Source organism: Bubalus bubalis, chromosome 9 (assembly GCF_019923935.1).
Source record: "Bubalus bubalis isolate 160015118507 breed Murrah chromosome 9, NDDB_SH_1, whole genome shotgun sequence".
NCBI classification, from domain to species: Eukaryota; Metazoa; Chordata; class Mammalia; order Artiodactyla; family Bovidae; genus Bubalus; species Bubalus bubalis.
In genome coordinates this window covers 33804229-33828705 of record NC_059165.1, presented here as the reverse complement: position 1 = coordinate 33828705, position 24477 = coordinate 33804229, and the positions used below count along the sequence as shown (strand labels likewise).

General features: G+C 34.5%; 1 pseudogene; it reads right to left on the bottom strand.

Annotated features, from left to right (window-relative positions):
• LOC102405667 overlaps positions 1 to 24477 on the bottom strand; it is a 106387-nt pseudogene that overhangs the window by 5771 nt on the left and 76139 nt on the right.

Sequence of the window (24477 nt, the reverse complement as noted above, 5' to 3'; positions counted from 1 at the left end):
CCCATATTTTTCAATCTGGCATGTCATATAATCATGAATATTTGTTGTGATCTTGTCTATTCAGAAACCTGCTGCTGTAAAATAGCTTCCCCATAAATGTCAAGTAATGTAAAATTGAATGCCTATATTTAAATAGATTTTAACAGATAATAAAACTCTTGAGATTAAAATGGTTTCATTCAGGAAGGCAGACAATTCTTTCCACAGTGTGCAATTTACATGTCATGTTATGTAAAATATAATTTTAAAAATACTTTTTAAAAAGCACAACTGGAAAGTATCTCTTGAATAATAAAAAAAGGAAGCTACCGTTCTCATTGCAGGTCTAGTTGAAAATGTGAAATATAATGACAAGGTACAAACTTCTATTTTCTAAACATTGCTTTGACTAGCTTTGCTTCCTGTTAATTCCTGTGGGGGTTATTCCAGAGATTCAAGCTATCAAAACAGAATTTTACTCACAATCTAACCTTTCTTTATTTAAGACAAAACAAAGGAATTAGAGAATTTTGACACACTATTATATGAAGCATAAGAGAAAATTGCTTTTCCATTTACAGGTATGCATTTGTCACTTTATCTCGGAGCACGTAGCTATATCACAGTTTACAATAGGTTCATCAGTACAAAGGATGCATCTTGTCTCTTGAGAGAATAGCTACTGACAGTCTTTCACTCACTAAAGTATTAAAATGGAAGTGTAAAATTGGATATCTAAGAAATAGTATATTTTAGGAAGAGAATTTTTTAGACTAATAAGTATTCAGCAATCTCTAATATGGATAGGAGGTGAGAAAGGGAGGAGAGGAAATCTAACTTAGGTTGCCAGAATAGTTTGTGCAAGAAGGGAAACAGATCTTACATGTAGAGGACAATGAATTCCAAAAAGGGGGCTGCGTGAGATATGCTAGTGCTCCAGAGTCAAAGATGACCAAGGGCACATCTGCATCGGTGTTGCAGTTATTGACTTGTTGCAAAGAGTTGCACACACTGGACTGTGAATTGTCTATTAACAGGATGTTAGAAGGGTTTTATAAGATTTGATCTTGTGCTGGGTGATTTGGGGAATGGTTCAAGGAGATCGAATTCTATGATTGTTTATCCTAATAATTTTTATTTAGAAAGCAAGAGATATGAACTAATCCTAAAGTAGTAATTTGCATAGAATCAGCAATCACTAATGTTAGAAAGAAGAGGGGGATATTAGGGTCATTTTTGTTATTTGAACAATATTCTAGTTTTTGTACAAGTTCTGACATAATTCCATGGATGGGAGAACCTGAGGGACTACAGTCCGTGGCCTTGCAAAGAATCGGATATGACTGAGGATGCACATGCGCAGGAGATATAATTGTGGGACTTTGGTTTTGTTTTGCATTTGTTTGGTCTTTTAGATTCATCATGGTTCCTGAATGCCTTGTGTGATGTCAAGTAAAACAGCCTAGTTCAAGGCCATATTAGTTCCCAGTGGTCAGAGCTCTTTTCTCTTCCTCAAACACATTACAAACATGTTCAAAAAATTCTGATCATATATCCAGCTTGCATTCAGAGAAAATAGGAATCAACATTTTAAAGATATGTACTATGGGCTAAATTTTTGTTTGTCAGTTCGTTTAATCCTAATATTGATAGATTATAGTTTCCGTGGTCATTTATCAGATGCAGCAACTAGTGGTGGGAGTCAGTAAGGTAATTTGTTGTGATTTAAAACCATTGGTTTTCACATTCCAAAGTATCTAATCTTTCTGCTTCAACAATATAAGGAGAATATATTTCACATTAGAAGTCAAAACAAGGTTTGATGTCCTGGACAGAATTTGGGAATCCAACATGGGAAACAATTTGGAGAAAAAAGATTCTGAGTTTGTTTTTAAACATCTTAAATCTGAAAGGGTGATGGAGCATCATTTATCTGTCCATTAATTAATTATCCACAGTTAACTTTATTTTTAAGTTTTTTGTTTTGAAACACTATAAGGGACACATATTTTTAAAATGTGCAGCTCAATATCATAGCAAAGTGGACACTTTGTAACCACCAGTTAGGTTTAAAAACACAAGCATTGTCAACATCCAAAAATTTCCCTTTATAGCCTCTCTTGACTGTTGCTTGCTTTCTCTTAACCAACCTTAGCTGACATTTTTGATGCTATGGTAATTATTTCTTTGCTTTTCTTTATATTTAACCACCTGAACTAGCATCCACATATCGTTTCTCCTTTTCTGATATTTTATGTAAATGAAAGCATAGAGATTATAGTCTCTTTATACTTTATTTTGCTCAAAATTATGACAGTGAGATTCAGCCATGTTTTATTTGTATAGTTGTGATTTGTTGAATTTCATTGCTATGTGGTATTCCTATAAATAATTTAAAAATTTAAAATATTTTTTAATAATTTAAAATTTTATTTTAACATTGTTTTACTGATAGACATTTGAGTTATTTCCAGGTTTGGGCTCTTACACAATTTTGTATATATTTCTTGATATACACATGCAAGCATATCTGCTCAGGGGGGTGAAATTTCTAGCTCTTTTTTTGTGTCAATCATTAAACTACATAATTGATACCAACCTGTTTCCAAAGGGGCTGTGCCACTTTACACTTGTTCATAAGTGCATGAAGGATTTTTTTTCATTCAGATACTGATATCATTGTCTGTTACATTTCAGTCTTTCTAGAGAGTTAGAGTATTAAGTTTACATGTGTTTTAGTAATTTTGTTTTCACTTTACATGGCTCCCAGTGTTAACAAACTTATACTACCTTTTGCATGGTTATTGGCCATGTGAATGTTGCTTAACAAATGAAGATAGTCTTCTATATTATCATCTAGAAATCTTTATTATCTTATCATTCATATTTCAGTGTTTAATCATTCTAGAATTCATTTTCATACCCAGTAGAGAATAAGTGTTGTTTTTCCTTTCTCTTTATGATATCCAACTGCCCCTTATACATCACTGATGGAAATGCACAATGGTATAGTCACTTTGGAAGATAATTTGGTGATTTCTTTCAAAACTAAATGTACTCTAACCATATGGTCCAGCAGTCATACTTCTTGGTGACTGCTCATATGAATTAAAAATAAACCCATGCAAAAACCTGCACACAGATGTTAATATCAGCTTTACTCATGATTATCAAAATGCATAAGCAACCAAGATTTCCTTCAGTAGGTGAATGAATAAATAAATTGTGATACATCCAGACAGTGGAATATTATTCAGCATTAAAACAACCTGAACCCTCAAGTTAAGGAAGGACATGGAGGAAACTTCAGTGAATATTGCTCAGTGAAAAGGCTGAAAAGGCTATTTGAAAAGGATACATACTGTATGAGTTCAACTGTACGACATTCTAGAAAAGTAAAATCTATGGAGGCAATAAAAAATAAGTGGTTTTTAAGATTGGAGGAAGGGATAATTTGTTAGAACTCAGAAGATTTTAGGGTAATGAAAACACTGTATGATATTTTATCAATGGATATATTGATATTTCATTATACATTTGTCCAAATCTATGAAATGTGCAATACAAGAGTGAATCCTAAACTATAGATTGTGGGTGATGATACTGTATTGATGTAATTCCGCTTTGGTTAAAAAATAAATAAAGGAAAGAAAAGTACCACTCTGGTGAGTGATATTAATAATGGGGGTAGTTATGTGGGGGCTTCCCTGGTGGCTCAGCAGTAAAGAATCCATCAGCAATTCAGGAGACGGGTTTGATCCCTGGGTCAAGAAGTTCTCTTGGAGGAGGGCATGGCAACCCACTCCAGCACTCCAATATTCTTGCCTGGAGAATGCTGTGGACAAAGGACCTTGGCAGGCTACAGTCCATAAGGTTGCAAATGTTCAGACATGACTGAAGTGATTTAGCATGCACACACATCCATATGTGGAGGCAGGGTACAGGGAAATACTGTACCTTTCAGTCAATTTTATTGTAAACATAAAACTTCTGTAAAACAATAAAGTGTTAAAAAATTGCTTTTAGTTTCATTGACTTTCCTGTATGGCTTTTCTGCTGCTGCTGCTGCTAAGTTGCTTCAGTCATGTCCGACTCTGTGCGACCCCATAGACGGCAGCCCACCAGGCTCCCCCGTCCCTGGGATTCTCCAAGCAAGAACACTGGAGTGGGTTGCCATTGCCTTCTCCAATGCATGAAAGTGAAAAGTGAAAGTGAAGTCGCTCAGTCGTGTCCGACTCTCTGCGACCCCATGGACTGCAGCCTACCAGGCTCCTCTATCCATGGGATTTTCCAGGCAAGAATACTGGAGTGGGTGGCCATTGCCTTCTCCAATGGGTTTTCTAGTTTTATTAATTTCTTCACATTATGGCTTCCTCTTGGCTATTTGATTTGGTATTAGTTTTCTGTGTTATTTTTTTCTAATTTTATAAATTGAAAGTATAGATAATTGATTTGAAACTTTCTATTTTGTGTTATTAGCATTAAATGCTGTGAATATATTTTTAAGGTATGCTTTGGCTGCATTCCATACATTTTGGCATATCATGATTTTTTTCTTTTAATTAAAAATATCTTCTAATATCCTTTGTATTTACTTTTTTGAATCATGAATTTTATTTTTATAAATAGGTAATATTCTGAATTGTACAATAGGGATACTTTATTTAGCATATTATAAACAAGTAGCCTTCTTGAATTACATAGGACAGTAAATATTGTTAATCTACAATACTAATCACAGAACCAACACTTAAAGTCATTTGTGGTGAGTCACCTAAACACTGGCATCATAGTTTCAAAAGATTGAGAAAATGATTTAAATGTTAAATTACAATGCATAGTACTATTCTTTGCTTTTCTTTTTTGCCAACTCTTCCTCACTCCTTTTTTTTTTTTTTTTCAGTAGCAACACTATTCCACGCCTTTATGCAAGGAGAGAAGTTTCTAATATTTCCTAAAAAATAATATATTCTTAAATATATAAAAAATAAAATTGTGTTTAAAAAATAAAATTGTGCTCATATTTGTGATGACATGTTCACTTTATTTAAACCAGGCAAATAAAATTTAAGGAGAAAGAACTACCAGAACTAGGAAATATCATTATATGGTTTTTTTTTTTTTGGACAGCGGTGTAACTCTCTAAATAAAAAGAATGGATTACTCAATGTGCTGATATTTCACAAAATCAGTTATATATTGATGAACTGCAGAACTAGAGTGAGAATATTGTTTTCCCTTTTCTTAATTGTTAAATTACTTGTCACCAGCTTTGATCTTTTATACATGTAGGATATTTATAAACTTATTCATTGCTGTACATTTTTAACTTCCATATGTGTGTGTGTTAGTCACTCAGTCATGTCTGACTCTTTGTAATCCCATGGACTGTTTAAATCCCCATAAATATCCTTGAGTTTTGTTCAAGATGTGGTTAAGTTGGTGCAAACAACTTGATCTTTTCAGATCTTGTTTTTCAGCTCCATTAGATGAGATGAGTTACATTTCTTCTAGGATTCCCTTTTTAATATTTTAATCAGTGTTCCTTGAATTGCGAGGTTTTCCAACCCGACAGCAACAGTCACTGTTCTCATTTTTATATGAAAATCAGGAATTCCTCCCTCTTAATTTTCATATGTTTCTTTTTCTGGCCATGAGTAATATCTTCACAACATGCACTAATCATTGCTCAACTGAGTACTCACGGCATTCTCTGAACATCTCCGAAATTTTGTCTCTCTGCAGTTCTCTCTTCTACTCTGCCCAGAAAACTCTAACCACTTTGATTTGTCCAAATTTCCAACTCTGTCTCCAGAACTCAGGGAGACCACCAGGATCTGATAGGGTTCCTTTCTCTATACTCCAGCCTGGAAACTTTCTCTAACTAGGCAATCCTAGGCTTACTACACTTGTTTCCTCTCAGGGATTACTATCCATTTTTGTCAAACTTTTTCCTAAGTGCCTGAATCTTTCACTTTTTTTGTTTGTTTGTTTGTTTGTTTTTAATGAAAAATCATAAAATGTAAACTACAAAGTTCTATGTAATCATTATATTTTACTGCTATATGAGAATCAGTTGAAACTTAGAGACTCAGTGCTCCAGAATATCATGAAATTTCCACTATCATAAAAATTTCCACTTTATTATTAATTTTAGTCTTAGTCAAATGGAATGGCTCTATGATATCTTCTGTTTTTTCCACTAAAATAGATCTCTGCTGAGAAAAGGGTACAATGTCTTAGTTTTGGCTTACTTGAAGAATACTGCTTTTTAATGCTTTTTACATACTGCAAATAACTATTAGATGTGTTTCTGTTTATGTTGCAGATATATGAAGTCTGGGCATAAGACCTGCAGAAATTTCCCTTAAGGTAGGAACACTTGGTTTTTGTGTTGTCCTATGTTCAGAGCTATCTGCAAAAAGCATAATGAAGGACTTCTCATGAGAAAGTTGACCTTATCAAAATGTAGATTATAAAGGAAAAAACTCATTCACCTTGTGACAAGCTTTTCAAAGACAATTAGATATATCCCCTCTCCAAACCTTTCTTTGATGTCATCTTAAATTACAAATTACTACAATTTTGAATAAATGAAAAATTATTTTTTCCTTCATCTGCTTCATCTTCAGACACTGAGTACATGCAAATACAACAGAAAAATAAAAGTTGATTTGCTAATGGAAAAATGTATGAATTACATGACATACTTGCTTAATATCATGAGACTATTCCTAAAAAGTCCATACAGATAATAACAGAAAGACTAGCACGCACAGAAGGGTTTGAACACCCTTATATTGCCTATTTGGGGCACATAGTAAGTGAGAAATCTGAGTAAAAAATGGAGTAAGTATATGTTACCATAATTCTAATACAGATAAGTTGAAACTAAGGAGGAAGATGGTCTCAGACAGATGTGTTTTTTATGTTTTATGCCATACATGCCCCATTTTCCTTCCATTTTCGATAAATAAGGGCCAATGGAAGCATAATAGCTAATTCTGAGGCAAGCTAACTACATCAAACTGAAATTTGATGTTGAATGAGGATTACTTTAGCTCATCCAAATCATATGACTTGCTTCTATTCAAGATCAGAACAAACTGTCATTCTGTTTACTCAAGAAATTAACCTGATGAATGGGATTGTTTCCTTAATTTCTCTTTCTATTTTCTCATTATTAGTGTATAGGAATGCAAGGGATTTCTGTGTGTTGATTTTATATCCTACAACTTTATTATATTCATTGATTAGCTCTAGTAATTTTCTGGTGGAGTCTTTAGGGTTTTCTATGTAGAGGATCATGTCATCTGCAAACAGTGAGAGTTTTACTTCTTTTCCAATTTGGATTCCTTTTATTTCTTTTTCTGCTCTGATTGCTGTGGCCAAAACTTCCAAAACTATGTTGAATAGTAGTGGTGAAAGTGGGCATCCTTGTCTTGTTCCTGACTTTAGGGGAAATGCTTTCAATTTTTCACCATTGAGGATAATGTTTGCTGTGGGTTTGTCATATATAGCTTTTATTATGTTGAGGAATGGAGGGAGGTGGGAGAGGGGTTCAGGACTGGGAACACATGTACACCCGTGGCGGATTCATGTTGATGTATGGCAAAACCAATACAATATTGTAAAGTAATTAGCCTCTAATTAAAATAAATAAATTTAAATTAAAAAAAATTAATCTGTATAGGGGGTGGGACTCTTAGTTTTTTGACCAGGTTGACTGGATTTTTTAAAATTGAGTAATGATATTAAACATTAAGCTTTAGTATTTTTGTAATGGCAATTTTTTTATATATTTGTATTTAAAGAAAAAATTTTTTTTACCAATTTATGTGACTGTTTCGGGTCATAGTTGTGGCACAAGGCTTCTCTAGATCGCTTGGGCTCTAGAGCCTACAGGCTCAGTAGTTGTGGTGAATGGGCTTAGTTGTCCCAAAGCATGTGGGATCTTAGTTCCTTGACTGGGAATCAAATCCATATCCCCTGCATTAGAAGACATATTCTTAAACATTGGACCACCATATATTTATTTTTATGTGTAGCATATTAAATTCCAAGTCAATCATGTCAAATAATCTCCCTTTACAAAGTTGAAAACAAAATCTGAAGAACTGTCAAAGCATTCAACTAAATGTCCAAGGGCTATAATGAGAGGTTCCATGCAAAAGCATATCTAAATAAGTGCAGATTGTCTTATCAGTGTTGCACATCTTGTTATAAACCAACAGCTCAAAACAGCAAGTATTGCACATCTGTGCAATAATAGGTAAATTGGTAGGACTGGATAGCTAAAATTGTGACACCTCTTTTTTTATTATTATTACTTCTTTATAATTCTCTTCAGTAAGATTTATTTTTTCTCTTAAGATAGACGGGTTAAAACTATGTGACTAGAAGATGAAGATTTCAATCTAAATTATAATTATTTCCTACATCTGTTCTGAAACATTTAGAATGGTTTGTGCTTGTAAATTAGACGTTAATGAAAAAAAAAATGTTGTAACCATGTAGAACATCAGAATTGCAATTGACTGAAGAGGATCCTGTAAATTCTCCAAGGATCCTCTATTACAATGAAAGTTCTTTTGAGCTACCAACTATACACAAAATTATGTCTTTATATACTTAACTTTAAAGTAAAAACTAAAAAATTGCCAACATGAAGCATTACTGAGAACTGCCTTTTAAAGATAGATACTATGCTTTTGTTACTTTGTGTTTACTTTGTTTCTGAAGCAGTCAGCTGCACACTGTATAAAGGTATTGTGTTTTAGATCCTTCAAATCCACTCCATAGGGACACAGGCTGAGAAATGTTCAAGAGGTCCTCAGAAGATGAACTGGTAGCAGTGATGGTCAGCCTGGCTTTCTGATCATTTTTCTTAATGTCCTAATTGTACTCTCTGGTTCTTGTCAGACAATATATTCTAAGGCTGACTAGAGGATATTGCAGTTATATTTTGTTCAGCCAGGTGCCCTATTCAATAAAATTTATATCTATATGAGATTATTTCCATCAAAAAGATGAGATGAATAATCCCATAATGGCATCATTCCAAAGAGAATCTTCTAACACAGTTTGGTATTAGTTTTATTAAATTAATGTGTGATATTGGAGAGCAGAATTTGAAGGAACAATGTAGTTATAATACTTCCAAAATTGCAAGTAACTATTATAAAATTATTTTATATAGCTCTAATATTTATTTCAAATTTTATTTTTATTATAACAAAACATTTAATGTGGAAATATTTTAATACTCTAATCCTCTTTATTGAAGATTGCTGATTAAAATGAAAAGAATAAATTTGAAAGAGTTTCCACTTACAGGACAATTTATTACCAAAGACAATTTATTTAAAAATTATGGTTATAACATGCTAAAATTTATTTAGATGCAATACTAATATAATTTTAGTAAGACAGAAAATTTGGATACTCTTTCTTGAACTTTATTCCACATTGTGAATGCATTCAACTTTTCAAATAAAAATGTTCAAATTAAGTAGGTTAAATGAAAATCAAATATTTCCAGTGATATATCAGCTAAAAGAAAATTGTTACTAATTCCCATATTGATTAGTGACTTTTCTCCAGTGCAATGGAGTAAAACATTCCAGGTACATCTCATTTTCCTGCTAGGCTTGTCACGTTCTCTATGTTCATATTTGTTTTTCCTATGTGCTTTGCATAATCATTTGTTTCTGTTTTTAAGAGGACAAACATGTTAATATTGTCAAAAGCAGTCTCCAAATAACTCTCCTGACATATTTTTCAAATGTTTCATTCTTTCAATTTATTTCTGTACGGCTATTGAAAAATGAAAAAGTAAAAAGGAAGAGTTCCCAGTGTTGACTGAAAAAATTAGTCCCAACCTGAAAGTAGAGAGTTACTTTATTTGGTGGGAATGTTAGGACTCTGAGCCCAGGAGACTTTGTTTCAGGTAGGCCTGAGAAACTGCTCTGAGGATGTGGAACAGGGAGTCAGGCTATTATGTACAAGTTTGCAACAAAAGGGGCAGGCGATCTGCCTCTCAAAGATTATTGTTAAGTAAGGAAAACCAGATATCAAATTAAAGAACTTAGCACTCTTTTTTTTAGGTTTTGGGAAGATGCAAAAGTCTGGGAAAATTAGTCATTTCTTTTATATGCATCTCAGCTATCTGGAGCCAGCATCCCATGTTTTTGACTTCTCCCATCACCCCTAACTCCTCAGCAATCTGCTGGATCACAGGCATTGTGTTCCCTTTTGGGAGACCTTATTCACATTTGAAGGCCTGAAATCACTGATTGCTCTTACATTCTTGTTTATTGATATGGCAGGAGGTATCCCATTTTAAAACAGAGAGTAGTTATTGACTAATAAATTGAGTCTTGATGTGTGGACAGATTACACAAAAGAAAAAAGGCAACACTTAGGGCAATGATTGCTTACTTGATTATTTTTTTCTTCTGATATATAGAAACTAACTTTGGTGATCTTTGTCAAGAACTTAAAACTAAATGGTAGAATTTAAAATTATATTTTCCAAACTTGGAAGTATTTTTAGAAATATTAATTTACCTGGGTTTTGGCTTTTCTTTCAGCTTATGTAAGACAAAGACATGTTTTCCAAGTATTCAATAATGCTGTGTGTTTCAAGTATTATTATATACATGTCTCTTAAAATTTATTTATTAGATTAATAATCCACTCAGTAAGTCTCTCAAAAGACATTTTTAATTAGCTGTGGCACAGTGTCAGAACAGATCCTCAATCTTCTTCCACAAGCAACATTATAGTAGGCAGTAATTTAACTGCCTGATTCCAAGCAAATCATTTTGTATATTCATGTTATTTTTTGTCAGTGTAATGGAAGTTTTCTTTGCATATAAAATAGATTTTTGAATAAAAATGTGTTCTACAATACCATATTCAGGAACCACTGTCCTCCTTATGTGTATTTTAATGTTACAAAGGATGAACTACAACTAATAGGCATTAATCAAAACAGGTAAAAATTAAGACTCCTAAAGCAGAAATTAGTGAATTATCATGATTCATATATATTATAACATCTAAATATGAAAGGAAAGTTTAAAAAAAGAAAGAAAGAAAGAAAAGAATTTATTTAGACACAGCATTAACTTCTTATTTGAGATGACTATCTATACATTTCTTGCTCCAAAGAGATTTTGTCTATACTGTAGACTATACCTGTAGTCTCTTAAGATAGAAATCTCTACATAAATATAGCCTAAATTTCTTAATTTTTTCCCAATGTAATTAAGCATGTTCTTACTTGTTATCTCTTTCCTGTGGTTGAGAAATTGTGTGTCTTCCTTTTAGCAGAGAAACTTTTCTCTCTTCTAAACCTATTTAAATATATATTATATCATGTTCCTCTTCTATCTTCTTGAATTTTTTTCATTTATTTTTTTCTTTTTCTCTAGGTATCTTATTTTTTAAATAAACTTATGTAGACATTGTACTAAAAATCCTAGAAAATTCTAATGATATCCAAGTTATAAGGAAGTTATATTCCCAATTTATGTTAGGTTGATATTTGGACCTTAGAACGCATTAAGTATAAAGTCAGTATTACCAATGTTATTAACCCCAGATTATTTTGGAAAACACTCAAATCATAGCATATTGAAATAGATTCCACATTTGAACTTATTTCAAAAAATGTAGATTATAATGTTTTATTTTTTGCAAGCACTAAAGGAGATGTTTAGATTAATTTTAAATGAATGTTATGTGAATATTTAACTTATATTAAGAACTGATATTCTAAAATCTGCCATTTAAAAAACGAGTTAAAATTTCATAAGATTTTAGTTAGTGAACTTGGGAAATAAATGTATGCAATTCTGATACTTTTCACTTTATGCTCTTGCTCTATCATTGTCCACTTTCCTACTTTGTAGGAAAACTTTCCAAGGTTTTCCTACTTTGGGCCTCCTTGAGTCGCTTGAAAAACAAAATTGTGATTGCAGGCCTTCAATTTGTCTTCATATTTATTATTTCTTATCCTAAGAAGAAACTTCAACAAATGTCCTATAATTTATTTCCAATTGTACATCATTAAAAATTCTTAGGAACTCACAATTTTATTCCTCACCCATAAAGAAGAAGGGTCTCTTCAGATATAGTTATTCTTGTGTAGTTGGAAGAGTCTCAATAATTCTTTCAGTTTGTTCATTTCCTTTATGAGAAGAATTGTGTCAGACATAGTGTTCTGTAGAGAAATCAAACATCTGTATTTCTTTTTCCTCTCTAACTTAGTGAAGTATGCTGGCCAACTCCAAAGTACTCACAACACTTAATAATTCTTAGATTAGCTCTCAACTCATGTGAGAGATATATTTTGAAGTAATAGTAATTTCATTCCTGTAATTACAAACATTTATTGTACAAAAGGAGACATGGAATCATGCCAAATAATTTTTTCATATATTTGTATAATCCACATTCAGTCTTCTTTATTTCTGATTATATTTGTACTGTTATAAATTCTAAGTAAAAACAGCTCTTCAAACCAAAGTCAAAATAATATCTCATTTGTCAAAGAATCTCTCTGGGCAATTAGTATTCAACATTTTTGGTTGTCCATTCACAGTAACACCTAGGTTATTTTTTCCCCCTTATAATATCACTAATATTTCTAAAATAGTTTAGTTGATAATTTTGGGAAATGGAATTTTCAGAACTTGCTACAACCTTTTTCTACTTGTACATAGTTGCTGTGCACATTCGAGTTCTTCCTTTTCTCTTCTAGGCCTTAGTTTTTCCTCCTGTTCTTTGAAAATGTTCACAGTCCTTTAGCAAGCTAGCATCTTTTCTGTGGATATATTAATACTTTGGTTTGCCACTGCCCCCTCTTCACATGCAATATTAATTTTTCCTTTTTTTTATTCTTCTGTAGTTATTATGTTTTTATCAGATATATAACTTCTTTTAAAGAAGGGATTAAAAATGAAACCAAAAATAACATGTAATATAAATAAATTTAAATAAAATATTAATAGAAAATAATAGAAATGCATATTTAATACTTAGATAATATAGAAAAAAATAAAGAAAATATATTTAGCAAGCTTTTCATTTATACAGTGTTTTGAGATAATCTATTCTTGTTAAATATACATATTTTTTGTTTCATAAAATCAAGAAATTCAAATATGTGTTTTAAGAAATAATATCTAGTACAGGTGGTAGAATGGGAATTGTGCATCCAAAGGAGAGGAAGGTAGGGTAACATGCAAGTAAATCCTTTATAAGTTGGAAACCACGTGTTCCATGTATTTTGGCCATCATCAGAAATATTTCAATGTCAGTTTAGATTCATCTTTCTTTAAATATTTCCCCAATTTTAAGCATATTACCTTGTTTGAGTGTCCCTGAAAGAAATATCTGTTTTTGTCAAGGAATCTTATTCGGCATGGCTCTTGTTCAAAAAGTAAATTAGACTCTGTGCTAAGTCACTTCAGTAGTGCCCAACTCTTTGTGACCCTATCGACTAGAGTCTGCAAGCCTGCTCTGTCCATGCGATTCTCCCAGCAAGAATACTGGAGTGGGTTTCTATGCTCTCCTCCATGGGAACTTCCCGGTACAGGGAAGGAACCCAGGCCTTTGATGTCTCCTGCATTGGCAGGTAGGTTCTTTACCGCTAGCACTACCTAGGATTCTAGAGTACTACAAAATCGTTTTCTCTTATATCACATGTCATTTCAATGAAAATATGAAATAATACTCCCATCTCCAGGGGTTTTATTTTTACTGGTGCCCTATTAGGTGATTGTAAACACAATAGCAGAAGTAGTAATTATTATCATGACATCAAAGTGGGAAAAAAATTGGATGCGAAAGGATGGTCTTGTTCCAGGTCTCACCTGAGTCCCTGGGATGAGGGTTCTTGGTTTAGCTCAGGAAAGAATTCAAGAGCAAGTCAAAGTAAACTGCAAGCAGGGTTATTAAAAGAGATATGCATGCCACAGACAGAGTGTGGGCCATCTGAGAAGGTGAGAGAGGCCTGAGGTGTGGGGGTGGTTAATATTTATGGACTGCATAATTTCATAGGCTGAGTGGGAGAAATATTCTAACTCTCTTGTAGAAGGGGATGGGGATTTCTAAGAATTTGGACATCACCCACATTTTGGCCTTTTATGGTTGGCCAAGGAACAGTTGTTAGTGAAAAAGCTGTCTTAAAAATCAACATTCAAAAAACTAAGATCATGGTGTCTGGTTCTATCACTTATGACAAATAGATGGGGAAAAAGTGGAAACAGTGGTAGACTTTATTTTCTTGGGCTTCAAAGTCACTGTAGTGACTGCAGCCACAAAATTAATAGACACTTACTTCTTGGAAGAAAACCTATGACAAACTTAGACAGTATATTACAAAACAGAAAAATTACTTTGCCAACAAAGATCCATAGAGTTAAACCTACGGGTTTTCCAATAGTCATGGACAGATGTGAGAGTTGGACCATAAAGAAGGCTGAGTTGTGAGGAATTGATGCTCTTCAGGTGTGGTATGGAGAAGACTCTTGAGAGTCCCTTAGACAGCAGGGAGATCAAAATAGTCAATACTAAAGGAGCTCAATCCTGAATATCATTGGAAGGACTGATGCTGAAACTGAAGCTCCAACTACTTTGGCCACTTGATGCAGATTGCTGAATCCATTAAAAAATAACCTGATGCTGGGAAAGATTGAGAGTAGGAGGAAAAGGGAGCAACAGGGGATGAGATGGTTGCATAGGACCACTGACTCAATAAACATAAGTTTGAGCAAACTCTGGGAGATGGTGAAGGACAGGGAAGCCTGGCTTGCTGTAGTACATGGGACTGCAAAGAGTAGGAAAGGACTTAGTGACTGAACAACAGCAACAAGAACTGTTATATCACCTGTGATTTAAATTGGAGGGAAAGGGACAGGACACAGCCTTTGAAAGAATGACGTAGCCTGAGGATTAGAGCCAACTGTGTCCATGATAGCTTGGAGACCTAGACTTCAATCCTCAGTATACACTTATTGCAAATTTAGCCTTGGAATACTAAATGAAGCAGGGCAGAGACTAACAGAGTTTTGTCAAGAGAATGCACTGGTCATAGCAACCACCCTCTTCCAACAACACAAGAGATGGCTCTACACATGACCATCTCCACATGGTCAGTGCTTAAATCAGATTGATTATATTCTTTGCATCCAAAGATACAGAAGCTCTATACTGTCAGCAAAAACAAGACCAGGAGCTGACTGTGGCTCAGATCATGAACTCCTTATTGTAAAATTCAGATTTCAGTTGAAGAAAGTTTTGGCCATTTAGCTTTGACCTAAATCAAATCCCTTAGTATTATACAGTGGAAGTGATACATTCAAGAGAATAGATCTGGTTGACAGAGTGACTGAAAAAATATGGATGGGGATTTGTAATATTGTATAGTAGGCAGTGATCAAAACCATCCCCAAGAAAAGGAAATGGAAAAAGTCAAAATGTTTGTCTGGAGGCCACAGAAATAGCTGAGAAAAGGAGAGAAACAAAAGGCAAAGGAGAAAAGAAAAGATAGACCTATGTGAATGCAGATTTCCAAAGAATAGCAAGGAGAGATAAGAAAGCTTTCCTCAGTGATCAGTGCAAATAAATAGAGGAAAACAATAAATGGCAAAGACTAGAGATCTCTTCAAGAAAATTAGAGATACCAAGGGAATATTTTATACAAAGATGGGCGCAATAAAGGACAGAAATGGTATGGACATAACAGAAGCAGAAGATATTAAGATGAGGTGTCAAGAATACACAGAAGAACTATACAAAAAAAACAAAACAAAACAAAACTTAATGACGTGGATAACTATGGTGGTGTGATCCTTTACCTAGAGCCAGACATCCTGGAATGTGAAGTCAAGTGGGTCTTAGGAAGCATCACTACCAACAAAGCTAGTGGAGGTGATGGAATTCCAGCTGAGCTATTTCAAATCCTAAAAGGTGATGCTATAAAAGTGCTGCACTCAATATGGCATCAAATTTGAAAAACTTGACAGTGGCCACAGGACTAGAAAAGGACAGTTTTCATTCCAATCCCAAAGAAGAACAATGCCAAAGAATGGTCAAACTACCATCCAATTGCACTCACTTCACATGCTAGCAAAGTAATGCTCAAAATTCTTCAAGTGTGTGAACTGAGAACATCCAGATGTACAGGCTTGATTTAGAAAAGGCAGAGGAATCAGAGATCAAACTGCAAGCATCCATTAGATCATAGAAAAAGCAAGCGAATTCCAGAAAAATATCTACTTCTGTTTCATTGACTACACTAAAGTTTTTGACTGTAGATCACGACAAACTAGGAAAAATTCTTAAAGAAATTCTTTACCTGCCTCCTATGAAACCCTATGCAGGCCAAAAAGCAAGAGTTAGAACCGTACATGGAACAATGGACTGGTTCCAAATTGGGAAAGAAATACGTCAAGGCTGTATTTGGTCACTGTGCTTATTTAACTTACATGCAGAGTACATCATGTGAAATGCTCGGCTGGATGAAGCACAAACTGGAATCAAGATTGATGCAAGAAATATCAATAACCTCAGATATTCAAATGACACCACCCTAATGTCAGAAAGCAAAGAGGAGTTAAAGAGCCTTTGAAGGTGAAAGAGGAGAGTGAGAAAGCTGGCTAAAAACTCAACATTCAAAAAATGAAGTTCATGGCATCTGGTCCCATCACTTCATAGCAAATAGATGGGGAAATATGGATATAGTGAGATACTTTCTTTTCTTCGGCTCCAAAATCACTGCAGATGGTGACTGCAGCCATGAAATTAAAAGACCTTTGCTCCTTGAAAGAAAAGCTATGACAAACCTAGACAGTTTATTAAAAAGCAGACAAAGGTCTCTATAGTTAAAGCTATGGTTTTTCCTGTAATCATGCATGGATATGAGAGCTGGACCGTAAAGAAAGCTGAACACTAAAGAACTGATGCTTTTGAACTGTGTTGCTGAAGACTTTTGAGAGTCCCATGAACTCAAGGAGATCAACCCAGTCAATCCTAAAGTAAATCAACCCTGAATATTCATTGGAAGGACTGATGCTGAAGCTGAAGCTCCAAAATCCTGGCCACCTGATGCAAAGAGCTGACTCATTTTAAAGACACTGATGTTGGGAATGATTGAAGGCAGGAGGAGAAGGGGATGACAGAGGTTGCAATGGTTGGATGGTGTCATTGACTCAATAGGCAAGAGTTTGAACAAACTCCAGGAGATGGTGAAGTACAGGGAAGCCTGGAGTGCTGTAGTCCATAGAGGCACAGTGAGTTGGACAGGAGTGAGTTACAAAACAACAACAGCAACAACATACCAGGAAGCTAAATGACACACCTAGAGGTGCCATTACACTTCCAGGGTTGACCTTTAAAGATCAAAAAGTGGGTGGTGGCCAAATGCCTGAATATCTCCACACTCTTCCCCAACATAGTTGGAAAAAAAATTCCCTCCCTCAGCAGCTTATGAAATTAACCAGCCCTTCAGAGCCTGCCTGCCAATGCAGGAGACATAAGAGACGTGGGTTTGATCCCTGTGTTTGAAAGATCTCCAGGAGGAGGAAATGGCAACCCACTCCAGTATTCTTACCTGCAGAATCCATGGGCTACAGTTCATTGGGTTGCAGAGTCGTCCAATATGTGAAGCAACTATGCGTGGACACAAGCATAAAAGTTAACCAAACCACATTTTGAGGCTACATTCACCATCTGTTATGGCCCACACTGAATAAATCTACTTCTTACCTATCCTTTTGTCTTTCACTGAATTCTTTCTGTGATGAGCCATCAAGAACCTGACTTATATCAGGTTCTGAGACCAGGTCTGTGATCTCAGTTGGAAGATCATGAGTTGGATTTGAGTTCCAGTTACATGGGTTGAAGTCCCAAGCAGGGTTTTGACCAAGTTCGAGTCCTAGCCTCTTGGGTTTGAGTTCTAAACTCGGTTTTGTCTGGGTTTAAGTCCTAAGCACATAGGTTCAAGTCCCAATATGAGGTAAACAGCTTCATGATGACTCATTTAGCTAATGTATTACAATGAGCATATGATGAGGCTGAAGGTCTACTGAAAGTCCAATCTTCCACCATCTTGGGCCTAGTGGGTTCTAACTGGTTTTGTAGTATCCTGTTCTGCTTAATGATTGTGTCATATTTTTAATGGTTGTGCCCTACCCTCTTCCTTTCTGTCTCAAAGGGTACAATCTTACCTCAGATTCAGTGACTTGATTTTGTATCTTTATCTAAGCCTTAAGTCAAATGACCTAAAGCTGAAAATGACAGCAAGCTATTATTTTCCTAAATCAGGGAGACAAAACAATGTCCATTGAGAGAAATCTGGAAACACTTTCAACAAGTTCTCAGTTCTATGTCCTCACTGACTTTTTAAAAAATGCCTTGTATTTTCAAGAGAGTAAATTTTATTTAAGAATTCAGAGCTTAATGTTTGCTTATTCAAAAAGTGCTTTTAAGTATTTAAAATATATTAGAGCAAACATTCATTTTTTTTCACATTTATTTGTCTCTTTTCTTTTCCTTCCCCTTTTTTTTTTTCACCTGCCAGATTTATTTTGTGTTTCCCCTCTATTTAGTCAGAGATAGAAAAGAGATTATATGTGTCACTTCATAATTCTTTAGCCAAGATATCTTCAGCCATATTACAATGGACAAGGTAATCTCTTACATTTCACCAGTTTAATAGCCTGACCACAGTTAGTATTTGGAAAATAGAAAGAATATTCAAATTACTGCCATAAATTCAAACTATGACTCTTCTTATATATCAGCTTTGAGAATACTTTGTTGGAGAGGAAAAATTTCTTTCCCTTCTCTCCTTCTGTGTTCTTTTGATTGCCAAAGGATTAAATTCACAAATAACAGTTTAACATGAGAAAAACAAACCACAGTTAAAGGGCATGTACACGTGGGAGAAACAGGAAAACTAACACTCTAAACTGGCCAGAGCATGTACCTTAAATCTCTTTTCCAGGTAAAGACACAAAGATGTTGAAAATTGGAAAATCTGCTATAAGAGGTTACCCAGAAAAGCACAGTAAAAAGTTGTTATGCAGATTTTAAGTCCATGCCTTCTTCATTGATGCTGGGAAAGATTGAGGGCAGAAGGAGAAGTGGGTATTGGAGGATGAGATGGTTGGATGGCATCATCAACTCAGTGGACATGAGTTTGAGCAAGCTCTGGGAGATAGTGTAGGACAGGGAAGCTTGTCAGGCTGCAGTTCACAGAGTCACAAAGGGTGACATGGCAGGGACTAAGCACCTTCTCCATTGGAGATGGAAATGGCAACCCACTCCAGTATTCTTGCCTGGAATGAATCCCAGGAACGGGGGAGCCTGGTGGGCTGCCGTCTATGGGGTCTCACAGAGTCGGACACGACTGAAGCGACTTAGCAGCAGCAGCAGCAAGCACCTTCTCCACTGATAAGAGTCATCTCTGTCTTGCTGGTACAACTGGGGAGACACACTTGCAAAAGATTTCCCTTTCAAATGTAAATCTTTTACAAAGGGTATATTTGACTTGCGTTCAGAGCTTCTCTTATGGCTGCTGGTGGTGGTTTAGTCACTAAGACTTGCCCGACTCTTGCTATTCCATGGACTGTAGCCTGCCAGGTTCCTCTGTCCATGGGATTCTCCAGGGAAGAATAATGGAGTGGGTTGCCATTTCCTTCTCCAGGGTCTCCTATGGCTACAGTTTCTTAAAAATAATCAGCCTAAAATAAACCTTATACGGAAGAGGATTATTTTATGGTAGCAAATTCTTCTCTTCTACAATTTCCTGAAACACATTAAAAGTGAGCTTTTGAAATTAAGATTCATTGTCATTTAGTATTTTGATTCGTATGAACCAAAAATAAGAAAATTCCATCTTTCATTCTAATTCAAGTTTACAATTTGGTTACTGTGGTAATAGATTTCTTTAGCAGTTTGGTTTTATTTATCATCACACTGAGTCCTAAAACACAAGCCTTCTTTGTATTGTCTAACAATGTATTCAATCACTTAAAAAAAATCAACTTATCAAAATTAATATCATTATCTTTAAAATACTGTAATGGACTTGAAACTATATTCCTCTGATTGGGACTTTAACCCACAATCTTTTAATTAGAATTACTCAGGATACAACCAAGCCATAGCTGGGAGAAAGAAGGATTTGTTGCTACTTGCAAGAAGTAAAGAGAACCCTGGGAATCTTTCTCAAAGCAGTATCTCCTTGAACAACATAATTGAGGAAATTTTAAGCTAAGGGTATATGCATATTCATGAGGGGATTGAGCAGAGGAGAATTCACCATTGACTTGGGGCAAAGATTGACTGAGTCCAAGATTTAGTTGACTGAAGTCATAGGAGCAGCAGCAGCATCCCGTCTTCTACCTGGGTAGGGCCCTCAGTCCTGCAGAGCTCAAGGACTGTAATAGATTGTTAGATATATTCCTTGGGGAGGAAGTAAGACTCTTTTATTGCTGAACTATTGTTTCTTGACTGTTTTTCCTTTGTTACTGCATTCCCTTACTTTTCTTATAATCACTGATTACTGAGTCCTGTTCAAGGTTAAGCATTATGGCCAGACATAGAACACAAAATGACTTATGCCAAAATGGTTTCTCTAATATCAAGAAAGCCATTCTTGGTTCTCTTTCTCTGGGGATCCCTAATTTATCTACTTAAAAAATCAGATATTAGGATTAATTAAGCTTATCTTAAAGTTAGTTTCTTATTTGTGTTTTTGAGTTCACCTTATTCAGGTCCCTAGCTCAGTTCTTTTTCTTCTTTCACAACTTTGGTGCCCAAAAGAAAAAAAAAACCTATATATATATATATATATATATATATATATATAGAGAGAGAGAGAGAGAGAGAGAGAGAGGGCAAAAACTTCCCTCTGTCTTTCTGGATTATTCTGAATGGTTTAAGAATTTAATTGATAAGAGAAAAAGTAACAGGAGAAAATCAAACAATAGTTTAACAAGTTTATACTTGGAAGAGACCCAGGAAAACTTAGTAACTTTTCAGAATTGCTGGAACTCTCACCTTAAATTCTATCTTCAGCTAAAGACAAAAGAGGATGTTGAGGTGGAAGTTAAGGGTTGGGATTTCAAAGGGGAGGAAGGCAGTTGCTGTGGAGGTGGAAAAGCAAATGTTTGGTAAACAAATGTTTGCTGGGCCTAACAGAGGCAGTGTGATACAGAGTGGGACTCTGATCTCTAGGCCCTGACAAGTGTTCCCCACCACACCTAGCCCAAAATCTTTGTGGGTATCTCTCTGGTGATAGTGCTCTTTCTGGGCCAGGCCCTCTCTCTAAATTCCTTAGGCAGCTAAGTGGGAGGAAACAAGAAAAACTCCCTGAGTCTTCTGTTCATTTAAAATAATCCTTGTGCCAAAACCCACATTTTGGGATGGCAAAGCTTGCTTCCCTACAAAAGTATAAGGTGATAACACTCTGATATGGAGTCTCATCCTCTTTACTTTTGATTTGTCCCAAAGTTAGCATCTGGCACAGGTAATTTGGAAATCTATGAGCTAGAACAGAGACTGACAAATTGTGGACCATGGTTAAAATTTATCCCACTGTCTATTTGTGTATAGCCCTTGAGTTAAGAATACCTTTTACCCTCTTTAAGTGGTTGGAAAAAAGATTTTAAAAAAAGCATATTTCTTTACATATAAAAAGTATATTAAAACTTCAATGTCTGTAAAGGAAGATATATATCTTGAAATGCAGTCAGGCTCATTTGTTTATGTGGCTTGCTTAATTGGAGCTGAATAGTTATAACTGCCCTGTTATTCACAAAGCCTGAAACATTTACTACCTATCACTTTATGGATAAATGTTGCCAATGACTAATGTGGAATATGGGCTTCCACAGTTTTTTGCTACTGGAAATAATTTTGCGCTTTGAAAAATGCAGTATATACCAGTATATTCAATCACAAATAACTGAAAAAAAAGAGAGAAATTATATACTGTAGTACATGTAAATGTTCAGATATCAAAGGCTTAAGAAATATCTGTAGGGGGATGCTTAAAGTTAAGAAAAAAAATTAATTCAAAGGAGAAAGTATGATTATTTAATTTTATCTGCAGAGTACTTTAGTCGTTTCACTGAACATATGTATTTTGAAGATGTATCATTTCAGAAATTTTGAACCTGAGGCTCTTGATATTGATCTTCAATTTCCTCACTTGCTCCAATAATGGACAAGAAAAGATCCCCAATTCATTTCACCTGCCAACTCCATCACACCTAAGCCTGACAGAGCAATTATACTGTGTGTTAATCCACATCCTCTTTGAATCAGTGTATGGTTAGTATGAGAAAAATATAACTAAAATTAAATGAAGGCTAGATATTAATTTATCTATCAAATCTAAAAAAGCTCCATTGAGATAACATTTGAAGTGATTGTTGAAGAATGGAAAGTGTTTTGTTAGGTGGAAATAGAAATCGGAGTAATATTTTAGACGCAAGGTGTATCTTGAACAGAAACCCATTGATGGGAGGGTATGGTATGTATTTTAAAAAAATATTAGTATTTCTAAGTGATTAGAACAAATGGTGCATGTATAATAATTAGGAAATATAGAATGGAATTATAATGTGAACTGTTTTGAGTGTAAAAATAATTTGGCTAAGCAATAGACAGCCACTCACATTTTTAGGAAGTATAGGTATATGATCAGACCTGTGCTATTGAATTACAATCTCTGAAGTGTTATATGTATAACCAGGACTTGGCAATCACAACCCATTGGGATATCAAAAATATACACTAGCACTTCTTCTGTTTGCTTTTAATCTGCAGTGTTAAAATAGTGAGCTTGGTTATATGAGGTTTGATATATTACTTACTATATGGGTTGATCAGGCACTGGGATTTAGTGTGTGTGTCACGTGGTCCTGTGTCATACTCGATTAGTAAAGCATTCTCAGGGGAGTATGATTTCCAAGCAGCAGTGATGGCAGTGTCCCCCTCATTCCTTCTAGCTTTCAGTTCACTGTTACTTATTGATGTTTATGTCTACCTGGTTAGTGGATTCATGGATTATATCATCCAGTTTTAACTAAGCTTAACTTTGAAAAATGAATGAATATTTTAAAAGGTAGCTGAAGAACATTTTAATGTTGCAGACACAGCAATCAACAAAAAATGGCAGTTATGCCTCAGATTTAATTATAAGTGTTGGTCACCAACATAATGAGGTCAAATAATTATGACCTTAACTTTGTAAAAGGTGGCCAAAATAAAATTATTAGGAGGACAATTTGGTGTATATAAAAATACCCACTATTATTAGTGGTATAATTGGTAATCATGCTTAGCAGGCAATTAAAATATTAAAAATTAAAATAAATATTAAAATACTATTTTATTTTTATCTCATACTTAAATTATGTTTCATCATGTGAAAAATTTATTAATACAGTAGTTCAAGACACGTTATAAATAAATATTATATATATGTATATATTATATACATATATAATATACTGTTGCTTTCCTATTTGATCTCCATATGTAGTCTATTTTATATATATATATATATATATATATATATATATATATATAGGACTGTCTTCACAAGTGTTTTACTGGTAAGTATGAGTAATTAAAGATGTTTTCTATGTAGTAAGCTAGTAATCTAAAATGAGAGCAGTTGGTAGTTTCACTTTTCCTGATATGAATTGGGATTGTGGAAATTATGAAAGGAAAGGAAACACCCTTTCCTGGAAATACTATGTGATGACATAGGTGAGCTGGAGATTGGATAGCTTAAAGGATGAGTTTCTGATGCTTTGATATGATCACAGTGATATCAAGTAGGGAAGAGAAGCTAAATGGAACACAGTGAAGTTCCTTTTTGTCATTATTTTTTAACTAACAGAGAATTATTCAAAAATTAGTTTTCTTGTTTTCACTAATGAATATCTTCAGTAGAATCCAGCATTCTAAGTGATCCCTGTGAAGTGAAAGCTAACAAAGAAATTAATTGACCTATATTTTCAGTAATGATCTCCACATGAAGTATAGACAGAACAGATGTTTTCTGTTTTAAGTTGCATGTGTCTTTTATTTCTCAGTTGTCATGCTGTAATGAGCATTAGTTTAGCAAATGTTTAATTTTGAGAAACATAATACACACTTTTGGAGGTTGTCACTTCATGTTACTTCATATTATAAGACTTCAGTTCCGAACAGAATTTTGAAAACTTGCAAGTTGTGAAAGTTAGAATAGCTCTAAAAGGAATTTATCCTTTTACTCATACGTTTTTAAATTAATATGTAGCTGAATCCATTGTTGAACCATGTTTTACATAACTGGAGTAGTTTAAAGCTTAAACAAAAGGCTTAACTGTAAACTTTAATTACTTTACTTCTGTTAGTTCTGTGTACTGTGCATGTTTGTGTACTGCTTCATATGCATGCTGCTGCTGCTGGGGCTAAGTCTCT